Raw genomic sequence first — 17,616 nt, 5'->3', positions numbered from 1 at the left:
TTTTTAAAATTTAGTGAGATGTTTTACATTCTATTTTTTGCACCAAGCCTTGGAAATCTGGTGTTTTATTTTACACTTAAGCACTTCTCCACAGGGCTAGCTCTTCTGGTGCTCCAAGGTCACATGGGGCTGGCGCCTGTAGGACTGGACGTGGACTTTTTTCTTAGGCTGCATTAAAATCTAACACGTGTTAGATTGGTTGGTTTTCTCTTTGTTCACTGTGCTTACAGACTGATCAGCTATTTGGTAACAATGAGTAACTACAAATAAACTGTTATGCTCTTAACTCCGGGCCAGCCACTAAGCCAGATGCCTTATGTGAATTCCATTTAAAACCCACACGACCCAATAGTGCCATTTTTCAAAGGAAGACGTGGAACATCAAAAAGGTCACATAGTTAGCAAATGAGAAAGCCAGGACACGGCCCCAGGTCTGTGATCCATTCACTTAGTCGATAACACCCGTTGTCCAGTATGGTAGTTGCCACCATCTATCACAGTCGAGCACTTGAAACATGGCAACCAGGCTGGCCCCAGCTGCGGCATGCCGTAAACATAATACACACACCAGATTTCCAAGACATAGTACCAAAAGCCAATAAATAATTTTTATGTTGATAACATGCTGAAATGACACTTTCTAGGTTCAGTAAAATATGTCATTAAAATTGATTACTCCTGTTTCTCTTTGGGTTTTTTTTTTAAGTGGCTATTAGAAAATTTAAAATTTCCTATGCATTTGGCATTATATTTTATTGGAGGATGCCACTCTAACCTGTTTCCTTCTGGGCTAAATATTTTCCTTTCCTTTAACAGTTCATGCATGACATCATTTCTAATCCCTTCCCTGAGGTACTCCTTTGGACCAGTGCTCCTAGCAGCAAACAATGGTCTGGCTGACCCTTCTTCCGTGATCTGCCTGTTCATGTCTTTTGCCCAGTTTGGGTTGGAGCCTTCTTCGTAATTAGAGGCATTTACGTCTTTTTTTTTTGTCCATTGCAGTATTGCAAATGCTTTCTCCCAATCATTATCAGCCTTTTGATTTTTTCTGTGTTCTCTTTGGCTACATAGGTTTCTGTTTTTATGCACCCCATCTGTGAACAGTTTCCTTAGGGATCTTCTGGATTTCATGTCACGGAAATCCAGGGAAATCTAAGATTTTGCCCACTCCCAAGTTTATCAAAAAGTATCCTGCATTTCTTCTACTACATTCACTTCTTAATCCTCTTTTCTCTCATCCAACTGGAACTATTTGTCTGTGATATGAGGAAGGGATCTGACTTAATTTTCCCCTAAATGTGTAGCTAATTGTTCCATTTAGTGAATAATTCATCCTTTCTTTTCTTTACAAAATGCCATTTTTAAAAATCATCTTTGGGTTCTGTTTTCCCTCTGTTGGCAGTCAAGTCAGCCGCCAGCAGCTCCGAATTTACATCTGACCAGTTCAACAAGCTCAGCACACAGAGGTCTTCTCTAGGTAGTTCCAGCAAAAGTCCCAGGGCTGATTCTCAGTGGACACTTAACCCAGCGTGGTGGCTGGGGATGGATTATGCTAACAGGCCAAGTCTGCCCTACCTGTCTCCTGGAGCAGAGGGGTGAGGATACTTGAGAAAGTGGGGGAGGGGGTGGTTCCTCAGAGGGAAATTGGGATGCTGGAGACAGAAGGAAGAATGGATGCTGGTCATCAGAAACATGCCTAACACAGTGTGGACTCTCCTGGCCTGTCACTGGGTGCCCCAGAGCCCCAGCTCTGTAACCATTTTGAAGGGAGGTCCTCAGGTCCCCTCTGTTCTAGCCAGGCTTCCCCCTCCAAGATCAGCTAGGGTTGTGTCTACCCTAGGAATTCAGATTTGACTCCAGATGCCCCTGCAGGGGGATCCCCGCCAGCCTGGAAAATCAGCCCAGTGGGATTGGGGGGGACTGTCTTGCCCACTCCTGCCCCAGGACCCTTGGTCAGGTTCCTTCTCCCTGCCAGAGGGGGTGAAGCTCAGGGAAGGCAGGAAGAAGGAAGGGTGACAGCAGGGCATGGCCACTGTTTACAAATAGAAAGCAGCTCCTTCCTGCCAGTCCCTGAGAATGGTGCTGTCTGGGCTGGCTCAGGAGGTCGAGCTCCTGCAGGCAAGGTCCCCAGAATGCTTCTTCTGGCTTCCCTCCAAGGGCAACCCCTGGGCCACTAGGGAACAGCCTAGACTGAGAATCCAGAGATCTACTCTTCTGCAGAGAGGTTTTGCAACACAGGCCAGCATGTTGACCCTGGGGAGCAGAAGCCCATGTTTCTACATAGGGTGCCCCAGCCCTCCGTGCATCATGCCACATAGGCGGGGACTGCAAGCCCCACCCTCTAAGCCTACAGGGGAGCAGGGCGTGATTCGAGGAGTCCTCAACACAGGAGGCCAGAACCCAAATACTCTTGGTGGCTCCCCATCTCCATCGACCTCTCCAAAGCATTATTATTTGTAATAATGCACTGACCGGGACAATAGGAACTGAAAACGCCATAAAAAATGAGAATAAAACTCTCTTTAGAAAACTTGGCTCCATTGGATGACATGGAATGTTATCAACGAAACAAAAGCAGGCTTGCTTACTACGCAGGGGGAGGACACCCGGGTTCAAAGCTCAGCATTGCCACTTACTGGCGGTGGCCTGGAGGCTTGTTAAACATTTCACGCCTTTGTCGATTCCCCTTCAAAATGAGGCTGCAGACAGCCCCACCTCTTAAGGTCGCGTGAGGCTTGGCAAATCGAATGCCTGCCGTAAATGATGGGTAACCGCAGTAACATGTTGGGTGACTGGAGCACCTGGGAAGGGACATGAGTGGCAGCCATGTTGTAAGGGAGGGGAGGGAGAGTGTGGGAAGATTCTGTGAAGCAATGGCAAGTGGATTGAGATTAGCTGTAAACGTATATTGCAAAATCTCTAGGGCAGCCATTAAAAATACATATTTTTTTAAAAGACTGATTTATTTATTTGAGAGAGAGAGAGAGAGAGGGCACACACAGGGGGAGGAGCAGAGGGAGAGGGGGAGAGAGAGAATCTCAAGCAGACTCCTTGCTGACCACGGAGCCCCACTCGGGGGATTTGATCCCACAACCCTGAGATCATGACCTGAGCCAAAATCAAGAGTCAGACAGTGATCCGACTGAGCCACCCTGGCGCCCCTAAAAATATTTTTAAATAAGTATAATTCATAGGCAAAGAGAAGAGGGAAAAAATGCAATCATATAAAACAATTAAAAACAGAGAAGACAGAAAAGGAGGGGAAGATTTCTTTTAAAAGGAAGAACAAGTACTCTGAGTACTGTTGCAGACATGGTAGAGATTAATCCAACTGTACCATTATACTAAGTGTGAATGGTCTAAATACACCAGTGAGGAAACAGAGATCATCAGAGTAGGATAAAAAACAAGACCCAATCATATATTGTCCACAAGAAACCCCCTTTAAACACCAATGAATGGGAGTGGGAGGCAAGGAGCTGTGGAGCCAAGTTGCCCAGGACTGACCCAGCCACTTCCTCAACCTCTCCAAGACTCAGTTTTCTCTGCTGTGAAATGGGGATAGGAGTGATTCTCATCATAGAGAGGTGTATTGTGAGGATGAAATGAGTTAATTCATATCAAGCATTTAGGATGATGTCTGGCACAGAATAAGCACTGTAAGACTGTAATGTCTTCAGCACCATCATTATTATTATCCAAGTACAGCTTCAGCACTAGTCCAGCTCTCACTTCCAACCAGCCTTTCACTGAAAAGCATCCCCTAAACAGAAACTCTAGAGCCACCACTGTTTCCTTCAGTTTTAAGACCAGGATAAGCCACATAATTTTCAGGACCCAGTGCAAAATGAAAATGCGGGGCCCCTCGTTCAAAATTAAGAATTTCGAGAAGGTGCACGGACAGACCATTAAATGGAACACAGGGCCCTTGTGAAATTCAGGCCTAGTGAGGTTGCACAAACCAAAAGGGCAAAGTCAGAATCTGGGATGCCAACCACCCTGCCCTTCCCCCTCTGCTGGCACAGTGTGCTCCCCCCCCATCAGATCAGGAATGCGGTGACCTCCTGGCTGTGAACACACCTCACCCCTCCAGACCCATGCAACCCCAGCCCAGATGAAACCCCAGCACCCCTTCCAAAAGCAATGCTTTGCTGTCTGCTTTCTTTTCAAATCCTGGACTGACCCAGAATTTTCCAAGGAGGCCTCCTTTCTGGACCCCCCAGAACTGGGGGACAGGTTTGGTAAGGGGAAGGACGGGGCTAAGACTGTTTCTGGCAGCCTTGCTCAGGGGTGGGCTGGTCCACAGACTCCCCACCATCGGTTCACCCACCTGGCCATGCACAGTCCCCACTCCAGGGGGTTGGGGCTGAGGTTTTTACCTCTGGGGGCCCTGTTTACCAGGTCTGGCAAAGTCCAGGGGTTCGGCTCGCTCTGGTCCATCCCTACCCTGTCCCAAAGGTCACCACCCAGGGGTCCTTGCCCTTTGGGGCACTCTCAGAGCTGCAGGGGGATGCAGACCTGGCAGCAGGGTGCCTACTAGCCCAGGCACTGGCGTAAGCAGCAGCCCCGGGTGCCCAGCCTAAGGCAATTCTCAGCAAGTGTGGGCAGGAGGCAAACAAGCCTTTAGTGTCAGCACGGCCCACCCGGCTCAGAAACACGTCCCTTCAGTCCGGGTGGGGGGGGGGGTGAGGTCTGATAGTAACCCCTCCAGGCTCAGGGACTGCAGGGCAACCCACCCCCAAAGCCTGCCCCCCCACCCCTGTTTTGCATATCCATCCCTCCCCTGCTGCACCAGGGGGGAGGTACTCCCTGAAGGCCTGGGTGCCAGCAGCTGGGTTTTGATCTGGAAGATACCATCCATCCCAGCCTGGGCAGGGCACTGGGAAAGCCTCTGCTCCTCCGCCTCTTTCCATTCTCTGCCCCCTCAGAAATGAACCTCGCAGGCATCCTGCCAAGTTCAAAATCCTGAAATGCAAGCAGCTGCATCGTGGGTGCTGCTGCAGGGTGGGAGCCAGGACAGAGGAGAGCTGGGGTGGGGCTAGCTCCCTCTGCTGCACCCCTCCCTCCCCCTTCCCCCTGCATTTGTGCAGCAGACGGAGGGGTCCCCCATTCCAGGGCAGCGGTTATGTTTCCAGAACCCCAAATCGAGAGCTCTATGTGACGCATGAGCTCTTGCGGGGAGACCGGTGGGCAGAGGGAGCGGTCTGACATCAAGGACACACATTGAGAGAGAGCTGCCCCGATTCAGAGCTTAACACGCAGCACAGGTGAGGGTGACGGAAGGGAGAGGAAGCGAGTGCAGGGCAGGAAATGAAGGTACTGTTTCTGTCCAAGCAGCTACTGGGTTGCAAGAGCGAACTTGTATAATCTCAGAACAGGGCCTAGCGTTATGGGGGTGCCAAAAATGTGTACCTTAATGATTGTTACTGTTATAATTGTTGCTACTCTGGCCTGTTTCCTCACTTCCCCACAATGTCAACAGTTCCTCTGCCTCCACCTGCCTTGGGGTGGGTGTTGGGGGGACGATGCCTTCCCAGGGAAGGGGGTGGATTTAGCAAACTCGGGATGGCCTCCAGGACGCCTCTGGCCTCTACTGGGGGCTCCCAGCACAGGCAGGCTCCTCCTTGAAAACCTGCCTCTATCTCAGACCTCAGCTTGGGTTTATTCGTGTCCGGTTCACTCTCTCTCAGCTCAAATTCCTGGGTGGTGGGGGGCATCAATCCATTTGGGATTCTCCTGGTGAGCTCATCTTGTGTGTAGGCAGGGTAACAAGTACACTTGGAATTGAATTAAAGTTCATCACTGGAACTAATTCCATTCATTCTGCAGCCAGCCACTCATTAACAAGTATTTCTGGAGGCCCATCACCTGCCAGACGCTGTGCTGGAGGTAGGCTTGCAAGAATAAAGAAAAAGATGGTGCCCGCCTCCTGGCACTTGGAGCTGAGCAGGGGTGCAGACAGCGACCACCCACAGTGTTGGACAGAATCCCCTGAGGGGCACCAAGAAATGGCAGGTTCTGATGCCGGGGCTGGGGAAGGGCCCAGGCACCTGCATTTTTAAAAGTACTTCCTATGAGTCTCATTATTGTTCCCCCAAGGAATGAGAATTCTAAGCAAAGCTAAGCACTGGGAAGGGAAGGAAACTGAGAGCACCCAGCGCAGAGCAGGTAAGGCTGAAGAGGTGGGTGCTGAAGTACAAGACTGGTAACTGGGTGAAAGAGGGGACAGCATGTGCAAAGGCCCTGCAGGGAAAGAAGAGGCCAGTGTGGTTAGAGCGCAGGAGGAAGGAGGAGCTGGAGAGGTGGAGCAGAGCGAAAGCTGGGGTGGGAGAGATACCCCAGGAGCACTGGAAAGCTCTGGAAAGGTTTTGTGCAAGAGGAGCCAACATGCTTGGTGTTTGAAGGATTTTTCTTTCAGCTGATATGCACGCAGAGCCCTACAGCCATACTGGCAAAATCAGGCTTCCCTCCTAATTCCCTCCTCCTGTGGGGCCCTGCAGAGGAAGGAGGGGGAGCCCAGGTAGCCCGGAGGCCAGCCTTGGCAGACAGGAATCTTTGGACTTGGTTTTTGCTGCCACCTTCAGAGCCCAGCTCATGGGGCAGGGGGGAGTTCTGGAGGGAGGAACTGTTTTCCAGTCCCACTGCCAAGATCTACCCCTGGCTCCCTTGCCCCTTAGAAGCTAGTGCCAGGACCAGCCCCCCATTCCACCCACCTCCTCTGCCCCCTGGGGTCACCTGCCAGGATGCTAACAGAATGCAAGGGGAAGGAACGCATAAGAGCAGACACTCAGCCCCGCCGGGGCATGCTCCCCCTCATCTGTGTACCTACCTGACTGAGCCCCTTCTCCTACACCCTCATGCCCTGTGGTGTGGCTGGCAGCCAGGAGCTGGGGGGTCTGCAGCCCCTCCTGTCCTGCAAAAGCTGGTGGGTAGGAGGAGGCAGTTGGGGAAGGTGGACAGCGCCCAAGGGGAGTGCGCTGCCAAGGGTGGTTAGCACAGAGCACCACCTGTCCATTCAGGGACTGGGGGGCGTGGCACGGCTCATGGGGCGGGGCCACAGACTGGGCCTTATTTACATACAGCCATGAGGGGGCGGGGCCAAGATTTTGTCTTAATTCTTAATCTGTGATCTCCCCACCTCCACCCCCATAAGGTGTGGGGGGCCTCCACCAACTCACCAGCATCTTTACTTCTCTGTTTAGCGTATGTAAGACTCCCGGACCAGTTAGAGGGGGAGAGAAGGGAGGAACGACCCCCATTCTGGGAGCCATTTCTGGGTAAAGCCAAGTGGGCTGGGATTTATGAGAAACCAGGACAGGGAGGCAGGGTGGGGATACACCAGCTTTCCGCATCCTTCCATTCCGAGGGTGAGCACGCCCTCCAACCCCTTCCTAGAGGCCTCAAACCCTCTCCCCCTCCTCCCGTCCCAGGGGCAGGAATGAGGGCCCCCTCATCAAACTTACTCCACCATTTGCTAAATCAGCCAGTCCTTTGCTAGTAAGGCCTCTGAAGTGAACGTCCCATCCCACCATCCACCCCCCCAGAGCTCTCAAAGTGGTGGCAGGGGGTCCCTAACTGATATTGGGCAAGTAGGACCAGCGAGCCACTCCCTGCTGTATGCCAGTCTCGAGGCCTGCAATTCACAGACCTTATTTCAAATAATCCTGGCTGAGCCCCTGTGAGTAGAAACAACGACAATGACAACAGTGGCCCCATTTTACAGATGAGGAAATCAAGTCTCAGGCTACTGCAGAGTCACCCAGATTGTGAGCTGCCCACAGTCACCCAGAGAGTGAGCTGGAGAGCTCAGATTTAAACCCAGGCAAAGGGGCTTCAGACCCCCTTGCAGTGAGCGCTTTTAACCCTCATGCTGACTCACAGAGAAGGCGAAAGACTCCCTCTCGCCTGTAGGGAAAGGGGAAGAGGAGTGACAGAAGACAGAAGCCCAGAGCACCTGGGCAGGTGACTGGGGACAGGGAGGGGACCAGGTGAGGCAAGTCAGGAGCAAAGTGTCAGGAGGTCCTTGGTTCCTGAGCATGCGGACCCTTTTCTGGAAGGTCCCTGAGCCCCAGAGCCTCCTTCCATTTATGTGTGTGCATTGATTTATTACATAAAATGTTAAGATACTGTCCAAGTTTTCCATCAACATGTTTTCTTGTATCTAGTGGAAATGTTCCAGAGTCCACACAGACGTTTACTTGGGAAAATGAGGTTGGAGGGAAGGAGTGGCCATAACTGATTCTCCTTCTCTCACTTTTTTAAAGCTGAGGTGATATTCACAAAACCTAAAATCCCCCAAAGTGCACAATTCAGTGGCATTTAGTACATTCGCTACGTTGTGCTCCCACCATCTCTGCTAGTTCCAAAACCTTTTCATCAGCTCCAAAGGAGGCCTGTATCCTTGGAGCAGTCACCCCCATCCCCTGCTCCCCAGGGCAGGAAGAGCGAGGAGAACCTAAGAGAGAGCACCTGCTTGCAGTCGTGCCCCGCTCAAGGCTTCCCTGCCTGCTTCTCAATTCCCCATCAGGATGACCCCTTATCAGGACAAGAGGCCACACGTCCCTTGGGAAGCCAGTTCTCTGACTCATATCCTGGGCTGATGGGTCTCCCTCAACTTCTGAGACCGCCAAAGCCCAGCCGGGGCACACTTTCCCTCCCCACCAGGCATGTGGTGGTAGCGGGGGGTGGAGAGATGGGCTGGCAGCCCCCTGGGTGCCCTCCACTCAGGCTATCCTGGGCTCTGCTCCCCATGGGTGCCCACACCCATGCCTGCCCCCAGAAGAGCGCCAGGAATCCCAAGCAGCATAGTTGGGTGGGGAGGAGGGAAGGACCAGCTGTCTCTGGGACACCGAATTCCTTCCTGCCTGTCTGCAGTCACATGGGACCCTAGAAGGTGCAGCAAGAGGCTTCAAGTCCAGCCCCTAGCCTGATATAGAGATCAAGAATGTTCTGTGTGTTTTTAGGGGAGGAATAGAAGGACTTCACATAGCTCCTTAGGAATTTTAATTGCATGTTTTGAACCTGCCTCCCATTCCTGCCCCTCCGCCCTCAGCCTTGGTGAGGGGACACTTGTCAAGAGTGCCCCGGGAATGACAGGAGCAAACAGCCAGGACTTTGTATGATGGTGACGCATTGACATTTCTGGGCAAGGCCAACAATGCAGCCGCCTCCCTCCCAGCGACTCGCTGCCTGATGCTGGCTGGTGTGTGTGTGTGTGTGTGTGTGTGTGTGTGTGTGTGTGTGTAGGGGTGGGGAGCACCAGTGGGGAGCCACCTGGGGGCCAGTGCCAACTCATCCTGTGTCCCTGTGGGCAAGCAACCTAGCTGCTCTGTGCCTCAGTTTCCCCTTCTGTAAAATGGGGACCAAAACTGCAGCTACTCTAGAGCATACATGTGGGATTACTTGGGACACAGGGTAAAGCACCTGGCACCTCATTGGCACTCAGAAGGTGATCTCCAAGTATTATGACTATTAGGAGAAATGCTCTTCCCCAGGGCAGCTGCTGGGCGAGTAAGGCTGGGGGGACATTCTGTTCTCGGGGGCTGGCCTTTGCCAGTGGCCTTGCCAGACCCCTCCTGACTCTCAAGCCCCCTTGGCATAGCTTTCCTTCATTTGGGAGGCTGTGGTCAGCGGTTCACACCCTGAAGTCCCACAGCAGGGCTTAAGTCCTGTCTCAGCCATTTACTCTCTGTGTGACTGTGGGCAAATTTCTCAACCTCTCTGCGCCTCTATTTCCCCGTCGATAAAAGGACGTGCAAATAGAACCCGTGTTCCAGGGCTGAGCGATGATTACGTGAGACAGCACTTCGAAAAACTGTCTGGCACAGAGCAGTACTCCATAAGTGTGAGCTGCTTATGAAAAACTACTACTGAATACCCTTCCTGTGCGGGTTATACTTGGTCTTTATGGTCACCTGCAAAAGGGTGTTTGGGCAACAACAATGGAAGAATCTTATTGGGCCCATTTTATGGATGAGAAAACAGAGGCAGAAAACAGCATGGTGAAGCGGCTCTCCCAAGAGCAGCACAGCTAGGAGAGAGTGGAGTCCACGTCAGAATCCAGATCTAGGGGCGCCTCGGTGGCACAACGGTTAAGCGTCTGCCTTCGGCTCAGGGCGTGATCCCGGCATTATGGGATCGAGTCCCACATCGGGCTCCTCCGCTATGAGCCTGCTTCTTCCTCTCCCACTCCCCCTGCTTGTGTTCCCTCTCTCACTGGCTGTCTCTCTCTCTGTCAAATAAATAAATAAAATCTTAAGAAAAAAAAAAAAAGAATACAGATCTAACTTGAAAGTCTGGCTTTTACCCATGACATTATACACCCCCCTTTTAAGCAACGATTAAGAGGCCTCCTTCCACCCATGACAGAAAGTCCCTGTTTTCAGGATTTGTCAAGAAAAATCTGTAACAACAGAAGGCCCGTATCAATTCAATACCATATCGGTTGAACACAGCAGCACCCACCGACACTTAAATAGTCATTTAAACGCTGCTTGAGATGCATTATGCATTTTTCTGCCCATGTCTTGATGCTCACATGGGCTTAAGGAGCCGTGGAGGAAGGGGGAGGATGGGATCTCCTGTGCTTAGTGAGCGGGGCAGGTGTTGCTGGCTTATGGAGCCCTGGGTTTTACTAAAACCACAAGGAGAGGGACAGCGGATTACTCAACAGTAAAGAGGAACCAGCTACTGATACATGAAACAAGGACGAATCTCAAAACAATTATGCGGAGTGCAAAAAAGCGAGAGGAAAAAAAAAAAAAGGAGTATACAATGTACGGCTCCATTTGCATAAAATCCTAGCTAATCTCTAGTGATAGAAACAAATCAATAATCAGCCGGTTGAGGGAGGGGTAAGACCAGGGTGGGGGGCACAGGAAACTTGTCAGGGTGATGGGTTCATTCGCTATCTTGGCTGTGGCTACGGTTTCTTTGGTGAATACATATGTTAAAACTGATCACGTTAGCGCACCTGGGTGGCTCTGGTCTTGGTCTCAGGGTCCTGGGATGGAGCCCCTGCCCACCGCCATCTGGCTCTGTGCTCAGCAGGGAGTCTGCTTCTCCCTCTCCCTCTGCCCTTCCCCTGCTCACTCTCTCTCCCTCTCTTAAATACATAAAATCTTTAAAAAACCCAAAACTGATCATGTTGTCCTCCTTAAATACAGGTAGTCTGCAACTGGTCACAGCCTTCACTGAGGCTGGGGAAGACTGCACCTGGGAAGCCTCTGGGGGAATTCAAGGGTGGAAGGACAAGGCGTGGGGTGGGTGAACAGACCAGGGGAGGGGCCTGGGGTGAAGCAAGAGTTGGAGAGGCTGCCCAGGCAGGGGGAGCCAAGGGAGGATGGTCCCCGTGCCCCCACCATGGAGGTGGCAGAGCTCAGCTTCAGGGAACAGGAGTAAAAGAAGGCCCTGCAAATTCACTTTTTTAAGAGAGGAGAATATACTCAAAGCCCATTTTCTAAAATCACACTTGACTCCTCAGCAAAACACTATTGTTTCCCCCTAGGACACTGATGGGCAACTGTGGCACAGGGTCCCATGAAGGCAGGACTGGGCCTGGTGTAGTCACTGCTGGGGCTGCGGGGTCTGGGGTAGGTGCTGGCATGTGCCAGGCACTCAGGGAATGTGTCATATGGAGGTATGAATGAATGAATGAATGAATGAACGAACGAACGAATGAACAGAGATGACTTCATATCAGGTAAGGCAGCTTCCAAGGGCAGCTGGCCCGTGCACGCATCCTAAGTCACAACCACCTTCATTCCCAGACCAGACGGTGCAACTCCTGTAGCCTTCAAGGTCACCCTCAGCACAGACAGAGCCAGTGTGACCCGTCAGCTCTCCTAATGGGGCAAGAGAGTGGACTGCGACCCCTCAGCAGGGTTTCCGGCAGCAGGCCTGGGAGATCCGAAGAGAACGCAGAGGACTGGCTCCACCTCTAACTTGCTGTGTGACTGTATGCAAGTCACTGTGCCTCTCTGGATGGGGCTTTCTTCTTCTCAAAAAGGAGGGCTTGAGAGTATCCTTCCTGAGGCCCTCACCAGCTCCATCCATTCACACAAGAAATATCCTGTGATCTCGAAGCTTCAAACCGAAAAGGGGCCTCTGGGATCACCTTTGTCAACCAGAAAAGGAAAGATCCCCAGGACTTTTGCATTCCTAGGGCATTACTATCGAGGCTTTACTATACTTTTCCTGGACTCGGTTTGCAGAATTACTGAAGCAGGACTGGGAAAGAGAATACACACAACGGCGTTCAGATTCATAAGTATCCTGGTCTCCTACAGCTCTAGGCTTTACTTCTTAGACCCCATGCTCCTCCTTTTAATGGAGTGGGAAGTGGAGTGCAAGGAGAGTCGCTTTTGGTGTCTGGTACAATAATAACTGATAAACAATGAACACAGGGGAGAAGCATGGTGTCACAGGAAGTCAACAGGACAGGAGTCAGGCACTTTGGTCCCTACCCCAAATCAGCTTCCCCTGTAGTTGTGTGGCCCATGCTTGAGGTCCCCTGTCTTTCTCTAGCCCCTGAGCCTCAGTTTTGTAGGCTGGATCAAAGGGTTTTTCAGGGAGCCTCAACAAGGTAGAGGGATAAAATCAGCTGCCTAAGTGGTCAGCAGGCAAGATACAGGGGTGAAGCAGGACTGTGTGTGGCAATAGGGAGGAGTGGGGACTGTGGCAAAATCAACACTGGGAGCTCAGTGTATCAGCTATCGTGGGGAATGTGGGTGGGAGGTAGTCAGATAAGCCCATCTTTGAGAGAGGCAAAAAAAAAAAAACATTGTAATGCAGAATTTGTTATTTCAATGTTGGTAACGAATTCAACACATTTTTGAAGGCTTCCTACAAACTGAGACTTAGGTCCAGGCCCATTAGCCTTGTCAGTTCCTACATCTTCAATCCCATGTCCTTTCTTGTGGTTTCTCACTTTATCTCCAAAGTCTGCTGGATTTCCAGCACATACCTGGTCTTCTGAAAAATGCTAAAATGCTGGATTAGGTCGTGGAGGCAGGAGAAGGCTAGAAGTGTGAGCACATGCTTACACACACACGCACACACACGCACACACACACACACCCCGTTTAGGGAGTGGTGCATCCTCTGGAGCCAGCTGGGCAGTATCCCTTCTGAGAGGACAGGGAAAGCGAGTCAACTGGGAGATCCTCCAAGTTCTCTCAATTTGTTCTCAGGCCTGGCAGGGAGCCAGCACTCGTCTCTGGGATTTCCTGCCTGGGCTGCAATGGGGAGACACCCTGTATGGCTGGTCAGTGTGCCAGCTTCTGAGAGCCACTCTGGGATCCCACATCACTGGCCTCTTGGGTTGTAAACAGCATATGGATTGGTAGGCTTACCTTCCCCACATCCACATGCAACTACCCTCCTCTTTTTCTCCTTAAACTCAGAAACAACCCACCGGTCCAAGATGGATATATATGCATTCATATATGCTTGTTTGGCCATTTATATGTCACTCAATAAAGTATTTATGGGACACCCACTGTGTGCAGGGACTGAGGGTACGCAGGTGACCAAAATCTCAGGGTATCCCCATTCCCTCCACTTCACCTCCTGCCCCCCCGCCCATCACTTCTGACAGTTCACCCAAAGTTTCCTGGGCACCAAGCCTGGTAGTCCTTCTTTTTCTCCTACTAAAAGTTTTCTTACCAATGAGCACACCCAACATCACTCATCATTAGGGAAACACAGATTAAAACTACAGTGAGATACCTCTTTACACCCATGAGGATGGTACTGTCAAAAGCCCAGAAGAGAATAAATGGTAACCGAGATGTGGGGAAATGGGAATTCTTGGGGGGAAGAGCATGGTGGTTGCTCCAAAGATTAAAAAGAGAATTACCATAGGACCCAGCAATTCCTCTTCTGGGTATATATCCCAAAGAACTGAAAGCAGGCTCTCAAAGAACTAGGTGTTCGCCCATGTTCATTGCGGCATCATCCCAGCTGCTAAAACATGCAAGCAACCCAAGTATTCGTTGACAGAGGAACGCAGAAGCAAAACGTAGTATAGTAGACCCATGCAGTGGAATACCATTCTGCCTTAAACAGGAAGGAAATTCTGACAGATGCTGCCACATGGATGACCCTGAAGGACATGATGCGAAGAGAAAACAAGCTGTCGAAAAAGACAAATACCGTACGATTTCATGTGTATGACGTAGAATAGTCAAAATCATAAAGGCAGAAAAGAGAAGGGTGGCACTCAGGGGCTGGGAGGTGTGGGGAGTTAGTGTGAAATGGGTATAGAGTTTCAGTTTTATAAGATGGAAAGAGTTATAGAGAGAGATGATGGTAAAGTTTGCACAGCATTACCAATGTACCCAATACCCCCGAACTGCACATTTAAAACGGTTGCTGCGAAGGTCAATTTTAGGTTATGCAGATTTTATCACAATGAAAGGTTTAAAAAAAATTCTTGGGGCACCTGGGTGGTGCAGTCGTTAAGCGTCTGCCTTCGGCTCAGGGCGTGATCCCGGTGTTCTGGGATCGAGCCCCACGTCAGGCTCCTCTGCTGGGAGCCTGCTTCTTCCTCTCCCACTCCCCCTGCTTGTGTTCCCTCTCTCGCTGGCTGTCTCTCTGCCAAATAAATAAATAAAATATTTAAATTAAAAGAAAACATTCTTAACAGTGAGCAAACCCAGGACTCAGATCTCGGTTTCTTTTAAAAAAAAATTTTTTTTTTTTAAGATTTTACTTATTTATTCATGAGAGAGAGAGAGGAGAGGCAAAGGGAGAGGCAGGCTCTTCACTGAGCAGTGAGCTTGACTCGAGGCTCGATCCCAGGACCCTGGGATCACAACCTGAGCTGAAGGCAGATGCTTAACAGACTGAGCCACCCAGGAGCCCCCCAGTTTTTCTCTTTGAGTATAGTTGACGCACATCGCCAGACCCTGGTTTCTAAATATTATTCTCAAAAAAACACTCACACACAAACAACACCAAAAACCTAACAAATGAAACAAAGAAACAAACAGACAAAAACCAAACCAGAGCTCCTTGGAGAAATGGCTGATTCTAGTGATGGAGCACGGGGGGAAAAAATCCAGAGGAACCTGGAGCATCTTGTAGGATTGGAAAGTAAGGAAGTCCTCAAAAGACGGAAGAGTGGGGGATGTGTCAAAGGGTCACAGGAACCAACCTGAAAGAGTTCCCAATGGCCAAAGCCCGAACGATTGGAGGGACACAGTAAATAACACAGTATTACATTATAACTCAAAGCCTAAAATAAACATCCAGGAGTGCATGAATACAAATAAATGATAGAATAAATAAGGGTAAAGGAACATACTTAGAGAAGAATTACGAATAATATATATAAATACTCTCCCTCCAAGATGGGGACCTTAATCCCCCTGCCCTTGAGCGTGGGCTGCGTTTAATGACTTACTCCTAGAGTATGGAAAGGGAAAAGCAGGAACATAAGGTGGAGAAAGTTTGGCAGACACCACCTTCCCCAAGAGATCGTTCATCATCACCAAGGTCATCATCCACCACGAGAATGTCACAAACGCCCTGATATGAGGGGATGGGAAGGGGACTTCCCCTCAGTGGTCTTCCTCCCAAACCCGTAATCCCAGATGAATCATGAGAAAAACATCAGACAAACCCTAATTCAGAGACATGTGATGAACACCTTCAAACCCCTACAAATACAGGTACTCTTCAAAACCGTCAAGGTCACGACGTCAGGGACCACCTGAAAAACTGTCCCAGGGGAATTAATGACTAAATGCAATGTGCTACTCTGGGTCGGATCTGAGGACAGAAGGAGGCCGACCCACGGAAACAGACTCGCGAGTTTGTTATCATTAACGCACTGATGTGCATTTCTTAGTTTCGACAAACTCACCACAAGGTAAGATGCGGACATCAGGGCAAGGCAGGCGAGGGGTACACGGGAACCGCCTGTGTCCTCCCTGCAACTTTTCTATAAATCCCAAACTACTGCAAAATAAAGTCTATTTATAAAAGCACTTCCTCCCGGTTCATAAAGGAACACATGTTCACTGCAGATAATTCGTCCTATAAACAAGTAACCCGCGCTTGCTTACCATCGGCTCTGAGCACACCAGCATATTTCAATACAATCTTTCCTCCTGTGCACTTTTGACGCAATTCAGGATCGGTTCACATCACATTTTTGTCCTCTGGGCTTTCAGCCTCACAAGCACATTCCCTCAGCATTCAAGCATTTGGCACAGCTCTCGTAGCTACTCACTATCCCATGACTCGGCTGTGCGGTACTTTGCTTAGCTGCTCTCTCTGCGGCTGGACACGGCGTTCAGAGGTCTCTTACGATACATAAATTCTAACGCGTCCAGCTGGGTCTGCGTTCGGGATAGTTTCCTAAAGAGAGTCTTGAGAAAGACATTCCTAAGTAGAAGGGTGTGGACCTTTTAAGGCTCTTGACGCGTGTTGCCAATTTGCGTTCCAAAACTGTATGCACGTGGGTGTCCCGGCCAGCGGGATACTTAGCACACCTGCTTCTAAAGGGTTTTCTTTATTCTTCGGAACATCCCCACGCTTGCCCCTCTGTCTGCGATCGCCTGGACTCTGCTGGCCCCTGTCTGTGCTCTCTGGGCCCCTTTGTCCTATGCCCACACCAGCAGCGCCCCTCTCACTCTCAGGATCTCCCTGCACCAGCTCATCTCTTCCCAAGGCTTTGGGTATCTCCCCAGCCCCCAAGCCCAGCCTCGGCTAGCCTCCCTTTTGAGCTAACCTCCAACACCACGTTTCCACTTGCCTTTCAGATATTTACACCAGGACATCCCTTGGGTGATGATTCCCACTCCCGGCACAAAAGGATAGTTGTGACTTGTCCCTGCCTCTGTCTACCGCCCCCTCACACCAGGCAGGGCATCTCTCTGTCCCATCCTGACCTCCACTTGCCTCCTACAAGCCACAGTCTAAGGACTGTGGCTTCAGCCCCACAAATGTGCCTCCTGCAGCTGTCTGTCCTTCTGCCTTAAATTCTAACAGATGGGTTCCCAAACCCCCTTCTCCCTCCCTCCAACTTCTCTCTCCTCCTGACTCCTCTGCATGGAGAAATTATTTCTAAAACACCAATCTGGTCATTTCACATCCCCACATTAAAGATCCTATGGGCTCCCCCCGCCTGCAGACATGCCTAGATTCATGCCTTCAAGGCCTGAAACAGGAATGAAACTCATTTGTAGAAAAACTGACCCTCTGTCCTCTTTCAAGCAAGCTTACCTCAAGGGCAGTCTCCACTGGACGCTGGATGGTAGGCAGTCTTTAACACCTCTTTAGGACTTGCTGATCTCCCTTCTGAACAAAAGGAGAGAAGCCTTCAGCCAGCATCACGTTGGGCAGACAATACTTCCTAACCAGACATCATTAACAATATTTTGCTTTGTTCAACCCGGGCACAGGTTCCTGTCTGCATTCATGCTACAAATTTGCCTTTAAAATAAATCTAAAAAAATTTTTAAGTGCAACAACCTAAAAGATGGAGTGAATAACAGTAAAGGTGATGCTTGATTATGGCAGATAGTGGAGGTGTTACTACTGCTCCCAGTGTGGTCCCCGGACTATCAGCAGTATTTGGGGGCTTGTCAGAGCTTTAGAACCTCGGGC

The 17,616-nt window shown here is 50.3% G+C and overlaps 2 protein-coding genes across 2 annotated transcripts in view; both read right to left on the bottom strand.

The window, feature by feature from the left end:
* Positions 1 to 16,164, bottom strand: part of EMP2 (epithelial membrane protein 2) — a 73,803-nt gene extending 57,639 nt beyond the window's left edge. Inside the window, exon 1 of the mRNA XM_087870503.1 lies at positions 16,071 to 16,164. The gene's annotated coding sequence lies outside the window, so the exon portion shown is untranslated. The remainder of the gene's footprint in view (positions 1 to 16,070) is intronic.
* A 79-nt stretch (positions 16,165 to 16,243) lies between these two features.
* TEKT5 (tektin 5) overlaps positions 16,244 to 17,616 on the bottom strand; it is a 59,054-nt gene continuing 57,681 nt past the window's right edge. Inside the window, exons 10-11 of the transcript XR_015728042.1 lie at positions 17,233 to 17,307; positions 16,244 to 16,376 (exon numbers count right to left, since the gene is read on the bottom strand). The gene's annotated coding sequence lies outside the window, so the exon portion shown is untranslated. The remainder of the gene's footprint in view (positions 16,377 to 17,232; positions 17,308 to 17,616) is intronic.

Source organism: Ursus americanus, chromosome 2 (genome assembly GCF_024610735.1).
Source record: "Ursus americanus isolate L20-20 chromosome 2, mUrsAme1.1.p, whole genome shotgun sequence".
In the NCBI taxonomy this organism is placed as follows: Eukaryota; Metazoa; Chordata; class Mammalia; order Carnivora; family Ursidae; genus Ursus; species Ursus americanus.
The sequence above is the reverse complement of the archived record's forward strand: the minus strand, read 5'-3'. Positions and strand labels throughout refer to the sequence as shown.